The 15,000-nt window shown below is 34.8% G+C and overlaps 1 protein-coding gene across 3 annotated transcripts in view; it reads right to left on the minus strand.

The window, feature by feature from the left end:
- The window catches only part of LOC135200888 (uncharacterized), a 1,536,981-nt gene that overhangs the window by 1,269,946 nt on the left and 252,035 nt on the right, over window positions 1–15,000 (minus strand). The gene's annotated exons all lie outside the window — the stretch shown is intronic.

Here is a 15,000-nt window from a genome sequence, read left to right on the forward strand (position 1 = left end):
TAGCTAGCTGGAACAGGACAAAAAATAGCTGGCTGGAATATGATCCCCCCCCCCCCCCAACCCCCCAAAAAAATTACCAGTATAAAAAAATGTCCATCTTCAAAGGTGACAAGAAAGAGCAGCAAGGGTCTTCTCCATAACGAAGGTCCTCCCGAAAATGTGGGATGTTAGGAGATTATGCAGCATTTCTTGAATATGCAAATCCATTCCATTAGCTCACCTTACCTTCGGCCATTCCTCCCTCTCTCCCTCCGCTTGCTGCTCCATCGGCTTAAGCATTTTCCTGTCATCCTCGTACCAACACTTCCCCTCATTCGTCCATGAGTTCGTCCTTTCCTCTGCCACCTCTTCTATATTCCCCTTTTCTATTCATTTCCTTTTTATAAACCTCTATAGGTGATCCCCTCTTCATCTACCAGTACATCCATACAAATATTGGAATACTTCCACCCTTACTTGCTCGCTCCTTCAAAGGAACTTCAGCCTCTTAACAAAGGTACCTTTCAGAGAAGCCATTCGCCGGCGCTAAAAAAGTATGCTACAACTCAAATACAGACACTTGGGGGAAAAAATTTCCATTTTATTTCGTTTCCTTATCTCGACTTCAAAAAATGTAAACATAAGCAGCAGGTTAAAATTTGTACAATACCTTATCTGGACTTCAAAACATGTAAACATAAGCAACATGTTAATAATATTTGTACAATAGAGTTAATACAACGAATCTAAACAATACTCAAGTGAAAGAAACCTTCAACTTCATTTACAGGTTTTCATTACTATCAACTGGAACTCGGAGCGTAAAATTTTATCAGTCCTCTAAGAAGAAGTATTTCACATAAAATGGATATTTCATAATGCTTAGTCTAAATATAAAGTTGATACCAGTTAAGATAAGTAAATTACTATATTAGAATAATCCAATGTTATGATAAGCGATCCCAAGGCCATCTACTACCAACTAATCCTCAATTTTCTAAGTTGGTTCTTTTGTGTTAATAATAATAATAATAATAATAATAATAATAATAATAATAATAATAATAATAATAATAATAATAATAACTCAAGAGACGCACAAACCAACGAATCCATTGTTTATTGAATCATCCCTCTTGCTATGCAATTAGATATTGCCTTCTCTGTGTCTCATTTTCACAACAGGGTATTTTTATTCTGTGGAAGCTTCCTTTCGAATAATAATAACAATAAAATATACAGTAATAACTACATATTTCCCTGACATAACGCCATCTTATCCAGCACGTAGCGCATTCAGACAAGCAAAACCAGGATTTCTTCGGTTTTTGCCACTTCTCCCCACCTACATCAATGCTACGGAAATCACCACTTGCTACTTTCCCAGAATCCAGCAGGATTTCCTTATATAGGTGGAGGATTTGCCACTCTATCTTTTCTTACGTTTTCCTTCATTTTTTCAGTCTGTTTCGGTTAAGGTAGTTCCGCTGCTCGTTGCTTTCAATATAAATAAAAATCCAGAAGGCAAAAAGAGAGATTTGGATAAGATAGCTAAATGGAAGTCAGGAATAACAGAAGCATGGAAATGAATCGACATGAGAAAAATTAAGAATAATTTACCCTCTGAAGAAAAAAAAGTCGTTGGATTCAACATATAAATCCAGGAAGTGTAAAAGGGAGAATACTTGTGGAATAAGATAGGTAGATGAAAGTCTGGAATTAAGGGTGTATGACGATAAATCGACATAGTAGACAGGAAGGATAATTTATCCTCTGAAAGAAAACTCAGACTTTAGAAAAATACTAAAATATGGGAAATATATAGCCAAACCGGTGATAACAGGACAGGAACCGCCAATACGATAACACTGTCTGAGTGGCAGCAACGGAAACAAAGAGCGTCATGATGAAGAAGATAAGGGAAAGGGGAAACAAGAGGAGGAGGAGGAGGAAACTATCACAACAGATAAAAAGCCGTGAATAGAAGTGACACAAAGCAAACACGGAAAGAAAGGTGGAAACGAATTGAGAAATGTTGGCACTACGTTCAAAAGATTTTACTTATAAAACACAATATTTTGAGAAAGGTTGGCATCAAATGAAAAAGCTTTTACTTAAAAAACAGTTTTGAGAAAGGTTGGCATTAGGTTAATAAGGTTTTACTTAAAAAAACATATTTTGAGAAAGGCTGGCATTAGGTTAAAAAGATTTTACTTATAAAACAATATTTTAACTTGAAAACAATTAACAAAATTGTGATTAAATAACAATACTTTATAAACATATTTATAGAAAGATTGGCATCAGATTAAAAAGCTTTTACTTTCAAAAGCAATTTTGAGAAAACATCTTTTGAAAAAGGCTGGCAGTAGGCTAAAAAGATTTTACTTAAAAACACAATATTTTAAAAAAGGTTGGTATTAGGTTAAAAAGCTTTTGCTTAAAAAAACACTATTTTAACTTGAAAACAATTAACAAAATTGCGATTAAAAAACAATACGTCATAAACATAAACATGTTTATAAACAATGTTTTTTAAACAATAATTTAATTTCAATAAAGCACACAGAAAGATGGCAATACTGGTTTGCTTACAAATAAGAAAGGGAAACTAAAGTTAAACTGGGAAAAGTTTAAATAGCTTCATAATGAGGCCATAATCTAAAACGGCAAGATCATTTTCGTAGGTTGGACAAGGAGAGAGGAAATAAATAAAAATAAATAAAAAGCACACTCAGACAACAAAGATGCTCGAATGAAAATCAGAAGAATGAGGACAAAGCAGAACAGGTGTAATACATAACGGCTGAATTTCCGATGAGACTTGCACACTAAGGTAAAGGTGTTGTGAAGAAACAGCAAATTATAAACTATGATAATAAAAAAAATAACTTAGGGAAAAAAGTTTGTGGTAGTAAGGATAGTGTTAAGAAAACAGTAGGGAGGATAGGCAAAATACATTATCGCAAACAACAACGTCGAGAGAGAGAGAGAGAGAGAGAGAGAGAGAGAGAGAGAGAGAGAGAGAGATAGAGAGAGAGAGAGAGAGGGCAAAATTAAAATCTTGTGATAAGATCAGTCCGTACAAGATAATGCCAACGGCAAAAAAGGAATTCAATCATGGGAAGAAGGATAAGGAAGCTATAATGGGGAAAAAAAAAAAAAAAAAAAAAAAAAAAAAAAAAAACGCTTTTTAAAAGGAGGGATGAGAGGGTGCGTATAGGGGACGGGCGAAGACAATGAACTGGCAGATGATAGGGAGAACAGATAAGATATCTGATTTTTAAGCTTATAGAGTAACAGATGACATTAAAGGAAAGTGCGGCTGACTTACAGAAATTGATATAAAAAGAAATAGATTAAGCAGATTGTGTATATTCGCAGAGGTGAATACCTAAGTAAAACAAGTCTATGTAAAACCGAAAAAATTAATAAATAAATAAATAAACCTTATATGGAAATAGACAATGAGTAAATTCCAGACATTCACAGAGAATAAGTAAGAGAATTCTATGAAAAACCACCACGCTTACATGGAGAGATACGATTTCTGGGCGTTAAGATAAGATATTAATATTGCATAAAAGGCAAGTGCAACTGGGAAATGTAGAGGAGATCTACCTACTACGGCACTCAAAGGAATTTGAGAAGTTGGTTACACTGCAAATTATACTACAGCAAATGATGAATATGAAAAAAAAGTTAAAGAGCCTGCATTAAATAGCCACAATGGGGCATCATTTTGATTTGTCTACTTATTTATTTAAGGTTATCTGCCATGATAACAAGACGACAGATAATGGGGCAAGGCATGTTATCTAACAAGATTAAGAAGTGGTGTCATGCACTAAGCAGAAAGAGGAATAAGGAAATAAACAATATTTCAGAGAGATTTGTGAGGAGCACGAGGAAGGGGAAAGCTAAAAGGCATTGAATTAAGACACCAACCCCCCGCCCCACACCAAAAAAAACATTAACTGGAAAGACTACGTAAAGAGGGAAACAAATAAATAAAACAGACTTAAGAGAGGGGAAGAAAGTAACAGGGAAAGCTTGGAAGAGGATATTCGACAGAGGCAAGAAGCGAACTGAGGTGATGAGCAGCAAAAAGCCACTCCCTTTGGCGAGAAGTCTCCTGACCAACAGGAAAAACCTTTGAGATACAGCAGAGCCTTGAACAGGAAGCACTAACAAGGAGGTGGGAAGTAATTTATGATGTGAAAGAAATGACATGATAAAAAGAGAGACGCTGGCGAGACGAATGCGAGTAAGAAGAAAGATATGAGTAACAACATGCGGGGTAGAAGGGAGGGGGAAAAATGTGGCAGCAAGTAGAGTGATAAAGGATAAGGAAAAGTCAGCAGGGAAGAAGAAAGGGTAAAATTATGATGGAAGAATCCATAAGGAAGAGAGAAAAAAAAAGGGTCGTGATATATAGTAAGAATAAATCCAGAAAAGAGATTTGATGAAAAGATTAATTTTAGTTGAGAGAAGGCTAGAAGGAAAGAAGAGAGCAACGAGGTGGAAAAAGATACGAGAGAAGAAAGAAAAATGCATACGGAAAGTGATGAGACGTGAGAAAATTGGTATGCGTTGATAAAGCATCTATGAAATACCAAAAGGGTGTATGAAAAAGTCTGGAAACTGAGGAATCTGAAGGTAAGGAAAAAAAATAGCTTATCCGAAGGGAAAATCTAAAGAAGATTTATATTCTGGATAAGAGAACTGCAAAAAAAAAAATGGGACAGAAATTAGATTGCATAACAAGATGAGTAATGTTATTAGAGAAGAGACATAAGGTGGAAAGGAAGTAAAATATATTGTCAAAATGGGAAGACAAAAGAAAACTTTATGTAAATACGGTGGTAACCACACAACTAGACTAACGATTATTTATCTAAATAAATATGGGGTTAACCAAACAACACGACTGACGATTATTTATCGAAATAAATCTGGAAGTAACCAGACAAGGAGACTGACGACTATTTATCTAAATATGGGTGGTAACCGCATGACATAACCAAGATCGACGCTTCCTCATACAATTCATCATATAAAAAAGGAAACCAAACTGGCAGATTATATTATTATTATTTTGAAATTCAAGCTTCCAAAGAATGTCCGTTTCAACCTCCCTCACCTCCCACCGCAGACGCCACATTGCAGCAGTAACTGATTATGAAACAGAGCCAGTGACTTTTCACCGCCCTAGGGGAGACGCAAACCCGCGATATCTGAGTGGCAATTCCACGACACTAAAAACTATACAAGCGGACTAGACTAGCTATAACCTCGTTGTCTGTGTGACCTTAAGGGCGCCGACCTCGTTCTGATAGCAAGACTAAAGTGAAATTCGCCTGAAACGTGTTGCAATAAAATTTCCTGCCGCACCATTTATCACTCAGCGGTTTATGTAATAAGCTTACACTGAATCATACCTTATATAAGGATCCAGCTTAGAAATGAAGAATAGTCTTCTCTTTAGAATTCGCATCCCCGTGAACGGGGACATTACCATCTACCCCATTTATCACAAGCACAAAATGGGCCGGGTTCGTCTCGCATGCAATATATTGCGGAGTTCCCTAAGGAAAGCCTAGGATGTCGGAGGTTTGTTGTTTGTATACCACAAGCAGTATTCCCGGAAGCAATTTCTTGGGCTTAGCAAGAAGAGGGACTGATTGTTATTTGAACGCTGTTCCATTATCCGTGGAAGTTTCCATTTACCAGTTTAATAAGCACATGCAAATACAGGGCTTCTTTCCTAATCAAATTTATATAATAATAATAACCTTACACGTACAAATGGAGTAATCGCAACCTTAATATATATATATATATATATATATATATATATATATATATATATAATATATATATATATATATATTATCTTGCTAAAATTTAAGAAAACAGCCACTGCCCTCCTTCATTCCTAAATTGCTGATTTCAAATAAACGTCTCCATCATAAAAATAAATCTTTAAAATTGCTGTAACTCTGGTAACAAAGTAAATATTCCACATCCTCATCTAATCTCCCAATCACTGTTTATCAAGCACCTAATGACAAACCGTTCGCGCCAAGTTTCTTCTGCAACGGTAAACGACAGGCTTAGAAAAGTTGACAAGATGGACGGTGCGACTGTGGTGCCCGGTAAGGCCTACGTATGGAACGTCCAAGGCATTCATTCAACAGCCCCCCCCCCCCCCCCCCCCCCCCCCCCCCCCCCCCCCCCCCCCTACAAAGGAGATGTTTTGCATAAACATCCAAGAATTCAGATTATCTCCCATACCTCAAGAACGGTATTTAGTTAAGGTCCATATTGAGAGAGAAAACTAGCGAGGGGGATTTTCCCGTCGGCTGTGCGGCATTAATTCAGCCATAATCTTTGGGTCGTGGATTCTCGTGCGTTCCAGGAAAGAGGGATTATTCACTTTAAAAAGATTCTTCAGGCTGGAATATGGGAACGGAACCTTCACACTAATTATACATACACATACATATATAACATATTTTATTTACATATGATATATATATATATTATATATATATATATATATATATATATATATATATAATACTAAATAAAACTCTACATTATATATATATATATATATATATATATATATATATATATATATATATATATATATATATATATATGTGTGTGTGTATGTATAATCCACGAAGGAAACATAAACAACGGAGTTTTCTACTTATACCCTTTATGTATGGATTTATCACGTTCCAGACTTTCGTGATTCAGTTATACACACACACACACACACACACACACACACACACACACACACACACACACACATATATATATATATATATATATATATATATATATATATATAATTCATCACACACCTTTTTACTATAGCTAGGGTGTCTCCTGAAGCTGGAATCACTGTGGCTTCCTTACCAACCCTGGTTGAACCCCTCCACAGTCAACCAACCACTTGGTAAGTAACTTACTGTTCATGTCACCGGATAACCTCAAAAAATATACCCAAGTTTTACGGGAATCCTCCCAAATAGTGATCCTACGTCAGGAATGGAACCTAGTTTCTCTTGCAACTGAAGCGAGATCTCCATTTACATGACGTATCTATGATATCAAGGAGCAGGGAGTGACTCTTAATTAGATAACTTCCACTTTCAAAGGATTCTCTACCACGATACCATCTCTTTACCCCTATTCCCAATGGCCGCCCCAATTACAAATCCGGCATATTTTCTTTCATAAAATGTTGACAAGACGAATAAATAGGAACTGTCGAAAATTGACCAAAGTCATTTAATCGTGAAAAACTTGAACAAATTCATTTATGCGTGAATGTAGTTAGAGGTTAACCTCAATATCAAGTGACCCTTCGATGCTATCAAAGATGTACCCCCTTACTATCTTTCCTTTAGAGATTGTACGTTGCTTAGATCTGGACCTCAACACCACACTCAAACGGCTATACGACCGGGGCAAACTGACTAAAAGCTAAACCCCTTTCCTAAATCCGTAAGGCGAGTTGGAAAATTTTTTTTTTATTCCCACTCGAAAAGCGTAAGCAAACAGCAAGGAAATTACTTAATATCTATATGCCAACCTCACAGCTTCCATAAAGAAAAAAAACTTATCAAAGGATATAACTGAATACATTACAGTACAAACAGAAGTAATAAATCCAACGGCACCTGTTCCTTTCTAACCTTCCCACGGCTCCCTCTAAATCCTATTATACTTATCTGAAGTTCACTAAGCTGGGACTATATCCAATTTCACCTCTTCCTTTCTAGTTTTTCCTTTGTCTTCGCCACGAAAGGAAGCCCTAAAGGATGAGCACTCCACTTAAATTAGTGGTACCTAAAGGGAATCATTCACCGATCAAAGCACCCTAAAACCTACGGCCTTGTACTTCCTTTTTGTGGAAGTAAGGAAGGGGTGGGTTGTGAGGGCAGAGTTGTCTACAAGGGAAATAAGTTTTCTGATTTTCAGTGGCAAAAGATCTATAGAAATTTTAAGGGAAAAAAAGTTTTTCAATACGGACACGACTTCCAGAGAGTCACCGCAAGACTTTGCAAACTATATAATAAAGAAAACATACAAAATATAATAATTTTGTATTTAGAAAAAACAGAAACACGTCCTGGAAGTGTCTCGACTGAACACAATAAGGCTCTACAGATGGATAATCTAGACACAGAACACAAAAAGGTTCTGGATATGGGAAGTCCGCAGACAAAACAGGAACAAGTTGTTGAATAAGTTTATCTCCCCACGAAACATATATTCTGATGAGTTTTATAGTCACCAAGCAAAACAGGAACAAGTTCTGGAATGGTTAGTTTACACATGAAGCCGGTTCTGCAGTTGGTTATTTTCCATACCAAATAGAAATCGGTTCTACGCAAAACAGCAACGGGTTCTGGGGGATAGTTAGTCTCCGCACAAAACATGTAGGATGAGTTAATCTTCACATAAAAAAAATAGGGCTGAGAATGTCTCAACAAAATATAAAGAGGCTGTGGGATTGGAAATTTCTCAAACTAAAAATACACAGCTTCCAAAAGTTGCATGTTTGAGTAATCGTTAATATCCACAAAACAGTTCTGTACGTGACTATTCTCTACACACACAAAAATAATAATAATTGCTATGTGCTTCAAATTCCAAAAGTCAAAATCCTTGGAGATGTTATAAAACTGACGGTGAAATCTTCGTCTCGTATAATCACACTGGCATAAACTTGACGATCCCAAAATTTTAGAGGAATCAAACGCATTACTCTTACCATCCAATAAAGTCGCAAAAGCGATTCATCGTACGTAAAGCTCCGAAGGCACAAAGAAGAAAAAATTCCTGATGTTTTAATTTCCAAGGAAATTACAGGGGAAAAAAGTCTTCTGAAAAGTTCTCACAACTTCATCGGTAAAAAGTTAGGAGACAATTTTCCAAACGAACGAGGCGCAACAATAAAGAGAACGGAGGGGAAACTTCCGAGGCAAAATGGGAATATCATTAAAAGGATGAGACAGACGATATATATAAAAAAAGAAAGGAATATTCAATACCAGCACTCAGAACCAGTATAAAACTTTAACAAATTAAATGAATGAAACGATATTATGAAAGCCGACAGGAACGGTGAAAGTGCTGGAATGATTCGCGATCGTACTTCTTTGTTAAACTAAAATCTTACACTTTTAATAAAGTTTGACATTAATTAAACCCAGATGTTAATGGCATATTAATACTATAAAATGCTTAGCAGAAAATAATTGAGAAATGGAAGAAGAAACAAAAGATTGAAAACGTGCCTCATCTATAACATTCTTCACAAATTTAATATTACACTGGATATTCATTCGTAGAATTACTGCAGATAAATAATCAGAAAATTTTCTATAAAAGGAAAAGAAAGAGACTGACTTTCTAACATCGAAGAGCTATCTGTATTTGAATAAAAAATCATGGAGCTAGGTTTACCACCAAAAACTAGGAATAAACGTAAATTGCTGCATTCCTAACAGCTATCTTTCATGAATCAGGGAACGTTATCTCAATGTTAGATAGATAATTTATTACTAAATAGGAAAAACGGCACTTACATTATTTAAAAAGCCATCTAATTATTTAAGAATTCAATCTCAAATACGCACATACTTACAGTATTTCTGCTCTAATCTATAACCCAAGGTACATACGCAAGCACAGACAATTTCTTAAGAACAGAAGGGAAAAGTTGATGTTTAATTTCGCCATCGCAAACTTCATGAAATGTGTTGAGAAATGCTAATGATCTCTGGCATAATTAGTGAAAACATAATGTAGAGAATGAATATATTACTCTCGTGTTTATCCAGTCAAGCGAAAGTATTGAGATGTCATTTACAAAAATATTTTTTTCCATATGTAATTGTTACTTCATTTACATTATATATACATATATACAGATATACACACATATATACATACATACACACACACACACACATATATATATACATATATATATATATATATATATATATATATATATATATATAAATATATAATATATATATATATATATATATAATAGTTCATATCCAAGTATAAATAATTCTCAACTCAACAAATGTATACTCTCTCTCTCTCTCTCTCTCTCTCTCTCTCTCTCTCTCTCTCCCCCACATTAAAGCCTAATTTAATGCCGACTATTAGCACTGGAAATGAATCCGATCTTTTAATTAAATCTTCCGGATTCCTCGCTATCAAGAGAGCGGGTTTAACAACCCCCCCTCGAGAAAAGAAAGTATCTCCTAAAGAATAAAAAATTCCTTTTAAGGTTGTTTATTTTTTTCAAATTTTCTTTCCATAGCTATGAAGCTCCCGTTCGCCCTCTTTTGTTTACATTCGCTGTAAAATTCATTGGCATGCCATCTGTAAACCCTTCACATTTCCATTACCTAAAATACTCGTAATGCCTTTTTCAGTGTTACAATAAATCATAAGACTTCCTGAAATATTAAAAAAAGTGTTGGGGGGGGGGGAAAGAGTATCCCAAGGGGGAGAAAGGTTTATTACAGATGCTTGAGGAATGGAATATAGAATTCAGGCCAAAAGCCTAGCGCTGGGATATATGAGGTCATTCAGCGCTGAAAGGGAAATTGAGAGTAAAAAAGTCTGAAAAGGTGTAACAGGAGGAAAACTTCGCAGCTGCACTATGAAACAAATGTTGTTAAGAGAGGGTGGATAGCAGGCTGCAGGAAAGAGAATATGAAATAAGGTACAGTAAACGGAATGTGAAGGCGTCGCAGCTAGGGGCTTCGAAGGGACGCTGCAAAGAACCTTAATGACTACAGTGCATCGCGTGAGGTGCACTAACCGCACTACCTACCCTACGGGTTACAGGTGCTTGAGAAAATCACCTTCCTACAAATGTGAGGAAATTGGATTGCTGACAATACAACTTCGTCTAGCTGTTTCTATCTTGAACTGCTTATTTGATTATTATTTTTTTTTAATCTATTTTTTTCTCAAGTGATGTGTATCGGAAGATTACTGGGAAAAGCCATTATTTATCTCACCTAAATAAACTTGGAGGTTCTTTACATAATTCAGACAGATAATGAGAATTGTGTTAAATAAAATCAATTGCAATGACGCGAAAATGCTATCGATCTTTGAAAACCTTTTTATTTAAATACCCAGATAAGTCATTCCTACCAAGAATTAATTTTGCGATGATAATCACCGACTCTTGAAAATGACTATTACTGCCAAAGGAAAATAGATTACTGGCCTGACATACACAGATTATTGACATTTAGGAGACCAGAGAAATAAAATCAATAGTACAGCCGTTACCGAGAGCAAGAGATCTGGCAATTCTGTTAAAAGCCCCAAAGGAAGAAAACTAGAGGTTCCAAAATGTGTAAGTCGCCCTGGTCGAGAGTTTCCCGCTCCAATGTCACTAAGTGACTCAGTACATTATAATACCAATTTTCAGGTATCGTCATTTGTTACCATATCGGGTAAGTTATCTTAAAAATAAATACGCTTAAAGGTTAGAAATACTTGCTCTTCTACAAAATAACTGGTAAGTCCCTAGTTAAGCAGATATGCAATGTTCCAGACATAATTATGGCGTTAATAATTATTACTATTACTATTACTATTATTATTATTATTATTATTATTATTATAACTCAAGAGATAAAGCGACAAAGGTGTTGTATTCCAACTTCAATAAGGGGATTATTTCTATTAGCCGAAGGGTATTCGTGACCATTACGTAAAAACTAGTCAAACCCGTTACGACGTACTGACAAGATTACATTTATTACGAAAGGACACTTGATAAAACTGATAATAAAAATGTCATTAAAAAGGATTGTCGCACAGTCAATAACGCTCGTTGCTGATGAAACAAAGACTTCACAGAAACTTATATAGAAGATTATCTGACATTAATAGCCAAAGGCCAAAGATTCAATGAAGATCATCTTGGTGGATAAACCGTCATATTAAATGCAACATTACAAAAGAAATATATCTCACAATTAAAAAAAAGCTTTTCACTATGAACACTTTTCTCGTTTCTTTTCAATCATTTACTGTCAGTTAATTAATCTCACAATAAAACAAAGTTCTTTACTCTGAACATTTTTCGCTTTTATTTCCTTCAAATTACAATAAGTTTATTATTTTCCCATTACCATTGCTAAAAGCAGATTGATGATTTTCCTCGACACAATGTAAAGTGATCAATTTATAAAGCTAAAAGTAAATCGTTGATGCTTTATGAAAGTGTAAATAAATGTGCTCACTGAACCCCAGTTGATATTCCAACAACTAGATTTGCATCCTCGGATATGGGGAACTTGTTGCATTAGAACGTACAGTCTCGTGGGACTAGCCGTCCAATACTGATGGATTAAACCAGCGGGGAGAAACTGAGGCTCCATTGAATAACCTTGTGTGTGTGTGTGTGTGTGTGTGTGTGTGTGTGTGTGTGTGTGTATGTATATATATATATATATATATATATATATATATATATATCGAAGAGTATATTAATCTATATAATATCTATATATATATATATTTCTAAGAATATATGAATTTATATATATATATATATATATCTACTATATATATGTGTGTGTGTGTGTGTATACATGTATACGTATAGGTTTGATTATATATAATATATATATATATATATATATATAATATATATATACACACAACATGCATGGACAAAATCATAAACTATAACAAATGGACTGCAGAATTCAACCTGTCAAAATAAAAATAAAATTTGTATACACTGGATTCATTTTCCATAGTATTGATAGATGCAAACTGCGCTCGTTCAGTAACAAGCACCCAATATCACTGGAGTAATAAAAAATATGTAAATAAAGACAAATTGGAAATAAAATAATAAACTGAACGCAAACGGAACCTTCCCATCCTCCCTCCCACCCACCCACCCACCTCTCTGGTCTCTGAACATATCAATATCTATTTACTAGAATATATTTAATCTTTCTGCTTCAATTATAAAACTTTCATGCTGCGTGAAGGCCAGTTAAACATTGACAATTATAAAACTGTCATGCTTGCTGTGAAGGCCATAAACATTGGCATTAATACGTCAATATCAACCATGACTTTACTACCTCGGCAATTTTTCTTATGTTTATTATCCTATTTTTTCTGCTGCGAGCGAACAGAGTTGCTGAACAGCAGCACCAATATGCAACAAATGGGCCTCGCTGTCGAACTTCTAAATTCCAGAGGTCCGTCTTTTCTAATAACTAGTCTCTTCTTACTGTATTTCCTATTGACTTTTCTTTCAAATGAACACTATACTCTTTAGAAACTTGAATTCTGTAAATGGCACCTGTGGTCATGATCCATATGAACAGAGTTCATCTCTTGAATAATTAATTTAATAATAAAATAATAATAATAATAATAATTAATAATAATAATCATATTAATATATAATAAATTAATTTTAATTTTATTCTTTATTATTATATGATTATTATTATTATTATTATTATTATTAAACTATTATTATATAAATTAACATACAAGAAAGGCCACGTTCATGATGTAACTCTTTTCAACGATAGAAATGCACCTTATAAATAAACACGACCAAGGTAACTTACAAACTAATTAAACACACACAGTAATAAGTCATGATTCAGGGGGCGGGGGAGGGGGGGGAACACTATCATACGTCTGCAGACAGACACACGAACAGAGAACTAGAATAACGTCCAAACGTTTGTTTAAACTTCGCGCTACGCTACGAAAGGCCTAAACCTCGTTGAGAAATAACGCAATAAAAAATTCAACAACATTTATTGCTGCCAAGAGACGAACTATGTACCTTTACTTCTAGATATACATTGTACACAAAGGACACTTGTTTCCCCTCGCCTGTGCATTGGACTAGTCTGGTGTGAGCTAACAGAAAGAACCAATCGACGGGTGAGGAAAAAAATGCCCTTACAATTCCCAAACTGAAAGTTTATTGAAAAAAATTTAACATTTTAGCAACTCCAGTTCCCTCCCTAATTGTAGATCAACGGATCAAGGAAGAATTCCGTGACACTGCGCCAACAGTATGTACGCATGTATATTATGTTATCCATACATACATGCATACATACACACACACACACACACACACACATATATATATATATATATATATATATATATATATATATATATATATATATATATATGTGTGTTTGTGTGTTATGGAAAACATGTTTGTGTGTTAGGGAAAACTTGCAATTAAGAGAAATATCTTTGTGCATGAGAAGGTATAAACCGAAAAAGCAATCAAATGATGAAGTGGACCGCATAAAGATAGTGTTGTCAACCACACTAAAGGAGAAGACTTTCCGTGTTAAGTTCTGCCACCCAAGCCCCTGCCTACTATAGCAAGCTTTACACATACAATTACTTATATTTCATAGGCAAGGCCTGACAGATCTGGTGCCACTCAAAATGACAAGTCCTATTTTTTTTTTTTCCCAATAACTGTCCAGTGTGGAGCGTGGTCATGTTTATCAGCCATTTTTTCAATGTCTTAAATTTTTCAGCGCGGTCATGTTTATCAGCCATTTCTTCAATTTCTGAAATAAGTGTGTTGGTATATATAAAACAAACTAAATGCGATCATATTTAATTGAACTACCTCTCTGAAAAGATTTACTGGTCAAAATCTACTGCAATGAACAAAGTAAATATAAAAAATTAATTAACAGCATTTCACACTTCCAACATGGGGAAAATATGGAGGCGTAGCTAGATATGCCTATCATACGCATGACTTCTACACATAACTTTGAAGATTTATTGATGAAGGAATTAAAATCAACTTTCTTTATATTTACTATATTTCTGCGGTCTGTAAGGAAACAAATATAACAATGATTTCATTACCACTCTTAGAAATATCTATTAGTTGTGGGAATAAAATATGAAAAATCTTAA

Source organism: Macrobrachium nipponense, chromosome 27, assembly GCF_015104395.2.
Source record: "Macrobrachium nipponense isolate FS-2020 chromosome 27, ASM1510439v2, whole genome shotgun sequence".
NCBI classification, from domain to species: domain Eukaryota; kingdom Metazoa; phylum Arthropoda; class Malacostraca; order Decapoda; family Palaemonidae; genus Macrobrachium; species Macrobrachium nipponense.